Source organism: Fukomys damarensis, unplaced genomic scaffold (assembly GCF_012274545.1).
Source record: "Fukomys damarensis isolate Sample0158 unplaced genomic scaffold, DMR_v1.0_HiC HiC_scaffold_20, whole genome shotgun sequence".
Taxonomy (NCBI): Eukaryota; Metazoa; Chordata; class Mammalia; order Rodentia; family Bathyergidae; genus Fukomys; species Fukomys damarensis.
In genome coordinates this window covers 27,862,633-27,874,506 of record NW_022900932.1, presented here as the reverse complement: position 1 = coordinate 27,874,506, position 11,874 = coordinate 27,862,633, and the positions used below count along the sequence as shown (strand labels likewise).

The following is an 11,874-nucleotide window of genomic DNA, read 5'->3' as shown; positions in this document are numbered from 1 at the left end:
TTGATACATTCAGCAGCCCAATAGGATCAGGCACAGCTTGCAAACTGACCACTTGTGGTAGCCATTAATGTATAACCTTTAACTCATGTGGATTAAATTAACTTCAAGAAGCAGTCCATAGTATGTTTGCAGTGAATATGCTTTTCAATATATCATCTTTACAATTTAGGATGGGGGGTTAGACTTAGAACGAGAGGATTAGATAAGTGAAAGATTTAGAGCAGGTTTGAAGTGAATCCAGAGGTTGTAGAATTACCTTACTATCTTTACAAAGCTATTAGCTTCAGGGGGGATACAGAGAGTGCAGGAATAAGGACAAGAATATATCCCCTTAACAATAACAGGGGCTTGCCTTCCCTTGAAGGTACAGAGCCATGAGTGAGGTAAAATGAGTGGAGAAAAGAACATAAAGAGAAACCCCTCCTAAAAACAAAAAATAATAAAAGAAGAAGTCTGAGTTAGGGCAGGAGCCGGAATAAAAAGGGAGATGAGGTACAATATGGTGGAGCAAGAGACTGAGTTGGAGAGAGAGAACAGAAAAAAGAAAGAAATTTTAGGGTGGAATGAGGAAAAGAAAAAGAGGAGAGAGAGAGAGAGAGAGAGAGAGAGAGAGAGAGAGAGAGAAGAATTTGAAGGGCCTCTTTCAGACTCTCTCTGTTCTCATATTATACCACATGTACAGGCATATGCAGAACCCAATCCCCTGGTCTCAGCTAGCCAATGACAGTTCCCCAAGACTGAGACTGAACACAGTCTACAAGGCCTAACTTGAGTTTCTCTACCCTCAGGGTTGAACTCCACTTAGTTCTATTACAGGTTTCCCCTGCCCTTTCTTTAAAGATGTTCAAAGTTGGGAGCTCAGAAAATTACCCTTCATGAGAACCTATGCCTCTGCAGAGTTGGTCTAAGGACTGGACCAATCAGGAGATTTGAGAACGGGGGCAGGGGAGATCGTGGGGGTGTTTCAAGGGCGCCCACGCAGCTACCTTCCTTACTGGGTCTGTTGTCGCGCAGTCCGGGAGGTTGCACACCAGCCAGGTGATCTCAGGCAGGCAGGCAGCTGAAGAGACCCCTCCGGGTTCTTTGGGTCTTTGCTGGGTCTCTGTCGCACAGTCTGGGAGGTCGCGCACCCGCCGGGTGATCTCAGGCAGGCAGGCAGCTGAAGAGACCCCCTCCTGAGTATTTTAATATACTTAACAAGTTTCATCCATTTATTCATTTTTATGGGGAGGAGATATTTTCCATATTTTTCAAGTATTAGAAATTGAGGTGGGTTTTGTTTGAAACTAACCAATTGAATAGTTCAGACCCAATTAGTGCTGAAAGAACTGTATACATTTTCTGTGATTTCATTTTGACTGTCACAAGTTCATTTTTAACTCCATAAAAAGTGAGTAAATCTTCCTTTTACACGATTATCCTGATAGCCAAGTTAATCGGAGTTGGTTGCTCTCATTCCCCAACTTATAAAATTCCTTTATATGAGCCATCTACAATGACTGGACCTAGGTAACTTTCTCAGAGGTTAAGACAAGATTTGATTTCCTGGATTCCTACTATCATCTCCTTCAATCCATGCCCTTCTGAAAGCATTTTCCCTTGCTGCGATCTCACAATATTTGTAAACATAAAATCTCACTTTTGTAGTGATACTGAAACTATTTCAATACATTTAATTGAAGATAATATAGTTACATGAATTTCATAGGGTGACATAAAAGAAACATCTATCTTTGAAAGGATCCCAGCAGTCCGAAGAAAGACCTGGGGAACTCAAGCTTGGTGAGAAATGAGTTTCTTTATAGAGCAGTGGATGACTTACCGGCTGCACTATTGAAGCTATCAGCACTCTTTTACTAAGTTACTGGTTTTATATATCACTAATTAAAACAGCAAAGGCTGGATCAAAACCAAGAAACGTCCTTGGGAAAAGTTGTATATTCTCCACTCCCATCCCATCCTTATCAGGAAACTCCACCAGTCTCGGCAAACATTGTTAAGCCATGGGGGTGGATGACCTTGTACTACAGTCTGGCACACAGACTTGTCTGTGAGGGACCCTGGACAGTTAAACAGGGGCCCACTATAAGATGGAGTTACTTTGGTTACAGTGTGGAGGACAGCACAGACTAGAAGTATTCATTATGATAATTAGCTTGACAATTTATTCAAAAGATATCTCATTACTCAGTGGCTACATTTTCTGTATGCCTATACAAAAACATTGTCTATATTGTCTATCATGAAAACAAATCATTGGCAATTAAGATTAATTAATTCTGTAGTGACTCTTTTTTGTTACTGCTGAGCCAGAAATCTGGAGGAAAATAAACTCTGGCAAGATTTTTGATATTTTCCCAGGTACTATCAAATGCCATATAAAATTCTCAGTCATCCTTTCTTTCAATACATATTTATTGAATGATTACATTTCCATTACACAAAATATGTGTGGCATAGGACAGATTCGTTTTTCAGCTAGCTGTTTTGATGTCTGATATTAATACCTTGATCTGATTCTCCATGACATATTTGCAATAGATTAGAAACCTGGGAGAATTTTTATACATCTTCAGAAAATACAGTTGTAATATAAGGTACTTTAAAAGAAAGTAAAATAGCAGAAGATCTGGGAATACTCTCCATTTTTGCAAAATGAAATTCAATATCTTGAAAGAAAAGTATTATGCCTTGAAAGTACAAAATATAATGGCTTCTCATGGATATTTTCCAGGAAATAATATTTTTGGTTAGAGACAGTTCAGAAATTAGGACAGTTCACCATGAATTGTTTTCTGTCAATTTACAAGACAGAAAAATGCCATGGGCAAACAGTAGTCTTTAGAAGTAGAAAGACCAGGTTTGTAATTCCCTGCTATGATCTTGGTTGAGCCTCTTGGCCCCTCAAATTTCTTACCTCTAAAAGTAGAATGATGTAGTACCCAAAACACGGCTCTAGAGGAGCCAGTAAAAATTTCTCACCTGTGGGAACATTCTAGGGAAGACTTTCAAGTCAACCCTTTTGCCTCCTCACCAGTTCAGCAGTCATCCACCCACTAATCATTGCATTCTTGGAACATCCAGCAAGTGAGTTGCCCCTGTGATAATTCAATTTTATATTTCACGAATAAGACTTTCTTAAGGCTAAGTCCCTTGCTATAGCAGCCATTTTTTTGGAGAGAGTGCTTCATAATGCATATGTGAATATGATCCAGTGCATTTGAGTCAGTGTCTATTTATATTAATAATTCCTTCATAAGCATCTCATTGTCAGTCTTATAATAACCTATATTATACATACAAACCTATATTAAGAGACTGTGATTTTATATAACATATGCTTAAATTAATGTAGGACATCATTTTGAGTCATCAGTCACATGAAGGTCCATTTATATAATATCACTTTTAGCCTCCTATCTGAATAAAATGTTCTTTGCATATTTAGTAAGATACTTACAGAGAAAGAAAAAAAGAGAGTTCTGTGCACTGAGCTAATGAACTGACAAGCTCATATTCTTCCTATTATCTCATGGTCTTGGGCTTTTAAGAAAGAACCTGTCTTTGACTAAAATACATTGTTTTAGAGGGATGAAAAGCTCCAAATGCTAGTAAAACTTTGTTCTTCTTCAGGAGATAACTCCGTCATTCAGTGATCTGTGAGACACCATCTATTTATTTTTGAAGTAGGAAGAGAAATAGATTGATGCTCATTAGCCAAGATTTTCAGTTTCATTGTGAAAGTATAAGAACTCATAAACATGAGACATTGGTTTGACAATTTGAAGGATAGTTTTAATCTGGTTCTGGGGCTAAGGTTTCTTCCAAACTTTTCAGACTGCAAATTTAGATTCCAGCTTCAGAATCTTTGTAGCAGAGGACCTTTTTCCATATGATTTTTTTCTTCTGATGGAGGACACAGCTGGATTTCATTACTCAGAATCTCTTGTTTTCAAATGTAGCCATGTGAGTTCTAGAAAACAAAATATGAACAGAATTGATGCATACTACTCCCAAGCTTGGGATGTAAAACCTATAAGAACTTTTACTCCTTCCCTCTTTTCATCTAATGGTGAGAAGTTTGAGAATTTTAGGAAATTTGGAAGCCTGAGCTAGAAGAAATCTAAGTTTTTGAATCATCACATTGAATTGTAATATGAGTTTTAAATCACTTTCTCTTTTGTGAAGCCATTAAGAGCTTTGAGACATTCTAGCAGTCAACCTATAAGGCATAGTGGCTTCGCTCTACTGAATTCAGATTTCAAATGGAAGCCACTTACACATGATATGATCTGAATTCAACCATCACTTTTACATTTTATTCTTCTCCATCTATTCAGCAATTGCATTTATGTTTCTCAAAGTGTGTTCTATGGAAGTTCAGTATCGATATTACACTTGATAAAATTGGCTTAAGCGAGGAGTAGCTTGTTTAACTAATGTGGAACTTCTCAGTGCTTTATATTTTAAAATACTGTACAGGAGGTCCATAATACCTATTTTTCAGACAAATTTTGCATTGCATCACCTCTCATCTTCTCTTTATTAACATATTATAGAATATATATACCTAAAGATACACTAGTTGAGATAATTAGATTCATATCACAAATCATTCTATATGAGTTTTTCTGTCTCTATATTATGTCCTTCCATTGCAGTGTTTTTAACATTCACATCAATTTCTATATGTGATGAAACACATACAGACAGTTGGCACCCGAATTGTATAAAAATGACTTCAAAAATCAAGGTGGATTATTTAAATATCTCCCTTGTATGTTGTGGGATGATAAAGACAAACTCATCTTTCCTCTAAAGTTTAAACATCTCTGCCTTTGATTAGTCTTCATTTTCAAATTTCCCTTAATACTATTTGTAGCTCTTGTGTATTTAACCTGAATGGAAAGTGGCAGGTTATCATAGAGTGGGAACAAGTAGCTCGCTCATATTTTAGTTTGCATATGTTGTAAAAAATGTATTTTCATATCAGCAGTTGAACTTTTGTGCAACAAAACACAGCATAGATAAGAAAAAAGAAAGGGATAGAGAGGTCTGTCTACCCCCACTTTGATAGAAGATCCAGGCAGCCAGGAAAGTCATAGGTCATGAAAAATGTATGTACCCAATCTTGTTTCATCACTTAGGATTTAAGCTTTGAGTAACTTCTTAAAGTTCAGATTTTACTTTCTTAAAGTTCATATTTCTATTGGCAAAAGAAAATAATAGTGTCTACTTCAGTAAGCATGGGGAATTAAATGAGAAAATACATAATTAATACTTATCTCTTGTTTCATTGTTATTGTTATTAGTTCAGTTTTTCGTATGTCACACCAAAAACAAGCCAGTTATTCACCCAAGAATCACGTTTTTGTGAATGAATGAAATGCTATTGGAAAAGGAAATTGAATTCTCTGTGATTGACATTCTATCTTTTATGCTACCTAAAGAATATGGTTCAAATTTCTCCACTTATAAATATATTGCACATTCAAAAGGAAAACTTGGATTTTTTCCATAATATATAAAATTGATGTTTCTGGCGATTGATATACTTGTATAACCTTTTCAATTTAGAGCAATTCAATTTTGATCATCTCATTTTTGGAGTTTAGAGATGATAAGTACTATGTTATGCCTCTTAGGTTTTGTTATTAGTTGATATTTAATTCAGTGAGCTGTTATCTCATCAAAGATCTTTGAAACAAGGCCTTCCAAATTCAGAATTGTTCTTTAAGCACTCACATCTTCATTTGTTGTTAGCACAGCTGTTGTGGTCTGGCAGGAAGAACCTGGTGCATACTTTTTCTTTGTAAGACTCATCTGTCTTCTTTTAGCTCTGCTTTAAAGTTATTACAAGAAGAATCTAGCTGACATTCAGTACTTATATATAAATAGATCCAGAAAGAAAAAGGTTCTCAGGGTGAAGATATGGAGGAAAATATCTCTCCAAATAGTATGGTGAAAATAGGCTTATATTGAAGTATTTTTGAATACTTTTGTAGTATTCCTTTCTTGATTTCCTTCCAACCATTCCTCTATTTTGTATTCAGTAAAGTATCTATCAGCATTGAAGATATACTCCTAAGTGAAATAAATAAGGCACACATGTGTAAATACCGAATAGTTTCTCTGGTGTGAATAATCTGCAATAATACAGAAGATCCTAGTAAGATTACTGACATTGAGAAATGGGAAGAAAGGAGCTAAAGGTGTAGGGAAGGTGTGATGGGCAGGGGAAGGGTAAAAAGGGAAAAGAAAAAAATGTGAGATAATGAAAAGATGGAAATAAAGCGGTTGTACATGGGGAGGGGAGGAGGGGGTAAAGGGAGAGCAGGGACAAGGGGAAAAAATGAGAACCAAGACTTGTCACGTAGAGGTACAAGATCCCAACAATGAATGTAACTGTACTGTACACCTGAAATGTACCAATAAACTCAATTAAAGCTGAAAAAATAAAGTATCTATCAACAGATACCAAGCACCCAATGCAGGCAAGATTCAGTACTTAATTCTAAGATTTTGTATTTATTTTTTCTTTTTTGGTACCCCGGATTGCACTTGGAACCTTGTGCTTCTGAGGCAGGTGGCTACTCTGCTGAGCTAAATACCCGGACCAGATTTTTGTATTCTTTTCAGTAACTTTACTAACAATTTATTATTAATAAATATTGGCAACTGGGTTTGAACTAGTTTATCCTCTTAACCAACCTATCACATTTATAATAAAGGTAATAATTAGTTGTTAGATACTCAGGCTTACATACTTTAATCCTGTTACTGCTATCCAGAAGGACAATGAGATTTTGCCATAAGTACAGATTCCACTGTCATAGACAGAGCTATGTAACTGTTAGATCATAACTCTGATATAGGTTTATGTTACAGATATATATATATATATATATATATATATATATATATATATATATATATATATATATATATATATATATATATATATATATATATATATATATATATATATATATACACATGTACCTATATTTAAATTAATCTATATTGGTGGATTTACTTGAGTTTACTTTTTAGAGCATTTTTAGTTTTACGAGAAACACTTGCCCAGAAAATTCAGAGATCTTTCATATATTCCTTCTTAACTATACCCCCTCATTGCAGTTTCTCCTATTTTGCACTAATATAGTATATTTGTTAAAACTGATAAAAAAAACAGGGCTGGGGATTTAGCTCAGTGGTTCTGCTGCCTGCCTCACAAGTGCAAGGACCACTGTTCAATCCCCAGTACAAAAAACAAAACAAAACAAAATATAAAAATGTTGATACATGATTATTAAGTGAAACAGTTATGTTAGAACTTATTTTGTGTTGCACAGTTGTCTGGATAGAATGCCATGGATTCACCATCACAGTATTGTACAGATTAGTTTCATTGTCCTAGAAGTACTCCATGGTTGCTGTTATTTTTCTCCCCCTCCCTCTCTAAAACCACTGATCTTTTTTCTTCTTATCATAGTATTGTTTCTTTGTAAAAATTGTATAGTTGAAATCATATAGCATATAACCTTTTTAGACTAGCTTCTTTCATTTAGCAATGTGCATTTAAAGTTTCTTTATGTATTTTTGTGTGTTGATAGCTAATTTATTTTTAATCATTGAATAATATTCCACTGTGTGGACATAACAAATTATTTATCCATTTACCTACTGAATGACATCTTTTATGTTTCCATGTCTTGATAACCATGAATAAAGTTGTACTAAACATTTGCATACAGATTTTTGTGTGAATATGATTTTAACTCATTTTGGTTATTATTTTTTCATATACTAAGACAATGATTACATGATTATTTTCTCATATACTAAGACAATGGTTACATTTATAAAAAAGTGCTGGATGGTCCTCCAAAGTCATTTTGCACTGATCATTGAAGGCGAGTTCTTATTATTCCACATCTATATTAGCATTGGGTGTTGCCCATTTTTTACATTTTAGCTATTCTAATAAGTATGTAATATGTTGTTTTTAAATTTGTGGTTGGCTGAAGATGCGATGTTGAGCATCTTTTCATATGCTAATTCTCCATCAGTCTATCTTTCTGGTTATGTATCTTTCAGATTTTCTTATTACTGAGTCATATAGTTCTTTGTATATTTGAAGTTTTACACCCCGCTTTTTTGCAGTGGCTTTTCTCCAGTGTCATTTGTCTGCTCATTTTCTAAAAGCAACTTGTGAAGAGTAGAAATTTTATATTTTAATAAAGTTCAGCTTATCAATTACTTCATTGCTGGGTGGTGCTTTAGGGTTATACCTAAAAAGTCATTTCAAACCAAAATTCAACTAGATTTATTCTATTTTTATCTTTGAAAAGTCATATCATGTTTCATTTTACACTTAAATCTATGATCTAGTTTTACTTACTTTTAAAAAGAGGTCTGATATCTGAATTGTTTTATTATGCCTGTGGTATCCAGCCATTAGATGCCATTTGTTGAAAAAATCACTTCTTCTTTATTGAATTGCTTTTTACCTTTGTCAAAGATTAATTAACATTTGTGTGGGTCTATCTGATCTCTCTGTCCTGTTGCATTGATCTATTTGTATATTATTCACCATGGTCATAGTTTCCTGGTTACTATAGTGCTATAGTAAGTCTTAAATTCAGGGTAATTTCAATCTTCCAACTTTTCTCTTTTTTTGATATTATTTTAGCTATTCTGAATCTTTCGCTTGTCCATGTAAACTTTTGAATCAGTATGTTGATAGTCACAAAACAGCTGACTGGGATTTTCACTGAGATTGTCTTGGATTTATTAATCCAAGAAGACGAATCTCTTAGGAATGCTGAATCTTCCTCCTGATAAACATGCAGTATACATCTGAAGTATCTTTCACACATATATGTACAAACATCCTCACTGATTTCTTCTTCATATTTTGTAAATTTATATTTTTACACACATACATACAGAAAATATTTGCATTACATAGGTCCTAAAAGAAATATAAACTGAGTGCCCAATGCCAAGCCATGTGGGTAGCTTTTGGCTCAGCCTCCTCCACCTCCAATGACCCTGGCCTTCATCTGAGCAGACCAGTGAGAACTGCCCACTGCCCAGACATGCCAGTGCCCCTGCAACATTCCCCGCACCCTCTCTCAGACCTCCTGGCTGTTCCAGTACCTGGATCCATACTGCAGAGACACAGGTGGTTATAAAGGCCATGTTATTCAGCTCCAGAAGATACAATGAGAGTGAAAACTGCAATAAAGGCACATCAGACCTCTGTAGTTGGTAAGTTGAGGGGATTGTCACCTTCCAGCAGAATTTGGACTATCTTCAGGGGAAGGGCAGCTGGAACCTGCAGTAGAACCTTGCAGAGTTCAACCCTGCAGGAGGTCAGGAAGCCCAACTTGGATCTTGTAACGAGAATTCAGCCAGAATCTCAGAGGTCTGCCTTTGGCTAGCTGAGACTAATTGCCTTTGTTCTGCACATTGCTGCCCACATTGTCTATTAAGACAGCAGAGATATACCCTGAAAGAGGCTCTTTAAAATTTTTTCTTTCTTTTCCTCTTATTTTTAATTTTAATTTTAAAAATTTTGTGTTTTCCCATTCTGCATGTTCTCCCTTTTTGCTTTCTTCTTTTTCCCACTCAGGCTCTTGCTCCCCCAAGTTATTCTTCATCTCCCTTTTTGTTCCTGTTCCTGCACAAATTCATATTTCTTGTTTCTTTTTCTTTTCTTCTTTCTTTTTTCTTCACTTGATGCTCATTAGTTTCAAAGGAAAGTCAGTACAATTTATAGCTTCCCTATTTCTGTTAAATTATTCTATTCTTGTCTTCATTGTTGCACTCTGTCTTTCCCTCTTGTCTTCAACCGTTTCCTAGAGTTTGTGTGATCATACTGAGTCCTCCGGCTTCACTTGAAACCTTCTCATATTCTTTTACCTATCTATTCCTCTCCTCCCAACTCCTTTGAAGTCCCCTTCCTGAGGGTAAAATTGCTGTATTGAAGAGTTTATTAACTCTAAACATATTTTGGGTTGGTCCTCGATTTTGACTTAATTCACATGGTTAAAGGTGATAAATTAATAATAACTACAAATGGTCAATTTCTAAGCTGTGTGTGATGCAATTGTGTTGCTGATTGTATATTGTGCTAAAGGGTTGTGATTGATTTAATGAGTTGTCCTTTCTGATGATATGAAAATGAGAGTGTCTTTGAGTCTTAGAGACTCAAAACCTAAAAAGCACCTATAACAGGAAGATCGAAGGACTAACTCAGGAATTAAACCAAGGACAGCCCAACAACAAAAATAAAAGTGAGAAAACACTTAAGCAAGGCACAAATACAGACTTCCCATTCACCAACAGCAAATTGTAATGAAATGAGGTGGGAAGTTTGACAATCAAACATCAGGACACATAGCACAGGAAATAACAAACAGATAAATGAGGCTCTAGAAAAATTCAAAGCAGAAATAATTTGCCAAATAATTACAGGGATAGTGAGCACAATGAAAGACATGATTAGAGATTCTAGAACAGAAACAGACAAAAAAGTAAATAAGCTCAGGACCACGATAGAAGCCATGAATGTCAGCATAGGAAACAAAGGGAAACACTGAATGCCCAATGTAGGAAAGAAATGAAATCCATGAAACAGATTCAACAGGTATCTAGATTAAAAACTCTGTTGAAAGCATTCTCAGCAGAATGAATAAATGTGAAGATAGAATTTCAGATATAGAAGATAGGATTGTAGTCAGTGACCATGAAAAGAGACATCTCTTAAAAACAGGGATCATGAGAAGTCAATCCAACAACTCGTAGATGATGCAATGAAGAATAAGATAAGACTAATAAAAATCCATAAAGTGGCAGGAGAAACTACAAAAGACTTAAAAAACTCTGTTCACAGAATTGACAGAAAACTTCCCAAACAGAGGAGAAGAATTTGACATACAAATAAGTGAGGAATATAGGACTCCAACTAGCCATGATCAAAAAAAATCTACACCTTGACATATAATAGCCAAGATCCCAGAAACCCAACAGAATGAAATACTGCAAGCAGTTGGAGAAAAGTAACAAATTACATACAAAGCAGAGCCATCATAATCATAGCAGACTTTTCAACACAAACCCTCAGATCAAGGAGAGCCTGGAGTGAGGTATTCAAAGCCCTAAAAGAAAACAACCTCCAACCTAGACTGATATTTCCTTCAAAATCTTCTTTTAAAATGGATGGGGAAATAAGATACTTCCATGACAAAAAACAAACAAATAAAACAACAACAAAAACAACAAAACACTGAGAGGCTTCATGAATACTAAACCAGTCCTGCAAACAATTCAAAACAATATCCTAGAAAATGACAATGAAGGTCACAATATCATGAGGCCCAACAGAACAAATCAATTAGACAAGGCAAGAAACTAAAGGTAGAGAGGGAAAAATTTTAAAAAGCCAAGAACAGGACAATAAAATGACAATGATAAGTCAATAAATGTCAGTTATAACAATCAATGTCAATGGCTTCAATTTACCAATCAAGAGAAATAGACTAGCAGAATGGATTAAGGAGCAAAATCCAAAAATATGTTGTATACAAGAAATATACCTAGTTCAAAAAGAAACTCATAGACTGAAAGTGAAAGGATGTAAAACAGTTCTCCATGCAACAGGAGCCCAGAAAAAAACAGGGCTAGCTATCTTATTTGCAGACAAAGTAAATTTCAAACCAAACTGATTAAGAGAGACAAAGAAGGCCATTACATCCTTGTAAATGTAACAATTCAAGAGGAAGAGATGATAATAAATATATATGTACTGAATATTAATGCCCCAACTATATACAACAACAACAAATATATATATATATATATATG

At 35.2% G+C, this 11,874-nt stretch overlaps 1 long non-coding RNA gene across 1 annotated transcript in view; it reads right to left on the bottom strand.

The window, feature by feature from the left end:
- Positions 1 to 3,811: 3,811 nt before the first annotated feature.
- Positions 3,812 to 11,874, bottom strand: part of LOC104877253 — a 46,185-nt gene continuing 38,122 nt past the window's right edge. Inside the window, exon 3 of the long non-coding RNA XR_784547.1 lies at positions 3,812 to 3,973. This is a non-coding gene — a long non-coding RNA (uncharacterized LOC104877253). The remainder of the gene's footprint in view (positions 3,974 to 11,874) is intronic.